Source organism: Drosophila miranda, chromosome XR (assembly GCF_003369915.1).
Source record: "Drosophila miranda strain MSH22 chromosome XR, D.miranda_PacBio2.1, whole genome shotgun sequence".
Classification (NCBI taxonomy): Eukaryota; Metazoa; Arthropoda; class Insecta; order Diptera; family Drosophilidae; genus Drosophila; species Drosophila miranda.
The window spans coordinates 27,966,741-27,968,055 of NC_046674.1; the positions used below are offsets into that span (position 1 = coordinate 27,966,741).

At 35.7% G+C, this 1,315-nt stretch overlaps 1 long non-coding RNA gene across 1 annotated transcript; it reads left to right on the top strand.

Moving 5' to 3' along the window:
- The first annotated feature begins 215 nt into the window (after window positions 1-215).
- LOC117186382 lies at window positions 216-1,047 on the top strand. Its single transcript, XR_004471478.1, has 2 exons — window positions 216-500; window positions 565-1,047. It is a non-coding gene; the product is annotated as an uncharacterized LOC117186382 (long non-coding RNA).
- Window positions 1,048-1,315: the final 268 nt, after the last annotated feature.

Genomic DNA, 1,315 nt, shown 5'->3' on the forward strand with positions numbered 1-1,315 from the left:
GCGGAAACCCTAAAAGGTCAAGTTTATGCGCTAAAAGGGAATGGTTTACAGAGTCAAATGCTTTACTAAAGTCGGTGTAAATAACATCCGTCTGTAAGTTACATTGAAAGCCTTTAATAATGAAAGAGGTAAACTCTAACAAGTTCGTGGTGGTTGATCGCCGCCTTATAAATCCATGCTGAGTCGGAGATATACAGTATGTCAAGAAACTCTTTACACACTGAAAATAAATTAAATTTTTTGACTTTGGATAAGAAAATAATGGCCTTTGGTTCAAATTTATCAAATTTTTTGAATTCATAACCATTCAGGGAGTAATTATAAAGTAGTTAGTGAAAAAAAAAATAACAAAACTATAAATAGGTAACTTAAAAAATAACAAAAACAATGATTACTCATTTTTGACACTGTCAAGAAAGTCTTTACACAAAATATTTTCATTTTTTTAAATTCAAAATTCTTCGTAATTATTTAATATATTTAACTTATTTTAATATTTGGTCCACCCTTAGCATTGACTACATTCTGGAGCCGTTTTTTCATCGAATTTATCAATTTTTGTAGGTCATACTCAAAGGGAATCTTTTGCCACTCTTCCAATATGAATTCTTTGAGCTGATTGCGGTTTTTGGGCTGTCTTTTTCCCACTTTCTTCTTCAAATAGGCCCACAAATTTTCAATGGGGTTAAGATCGGGACTCTGGGGTGGTGTATCAATAACTTTTCCACAGTTGTAAAGCAGCCAAGCTCTCACATTGGACTCTTTATGTTTGGGATCATTGTCTTGATAAAACTTAAATTTGGCCCTATTGTCCGTAATGAGACCAAATTTCTCCGCACTGCTTTTTAAATTTGTTTTTAAAATTTGGAGGTACTGTTTGGCATCCATTGTGTTCTCAATAAATTCAATATTTCCCACTCCTCGGCTAGAGATGCACCCCCAAATCATAACCGAAAGTTTTCCAAACTTTACAGTCGGAATGATGTTTCGGTTATCTAAAGCTGTTAACGGCTTGCGCCATACTCTGGGTGGACCATCATTGTAATATAGCATCATTTTTGTTTCGTCGTTTGGCTATAGCATCACTCACGAGACCAGAAAATCCAGCGCATTTTGCGTGCACTACGCTGTCGCAGAGCCAGCAGGGGACATTCGGCTGATCGTGGGTGATCTGCTTCTTACAGCTTTTTTTGGCACAGACCACAGCGTATTCCATTTTATTATTTATTTATATACTATTATTTGCAAAACAAATTGGTATCAGACCAATGTGCCAGACAACGCTCAAAGCGGAATTGGTAAAAAAAGAGAGCAG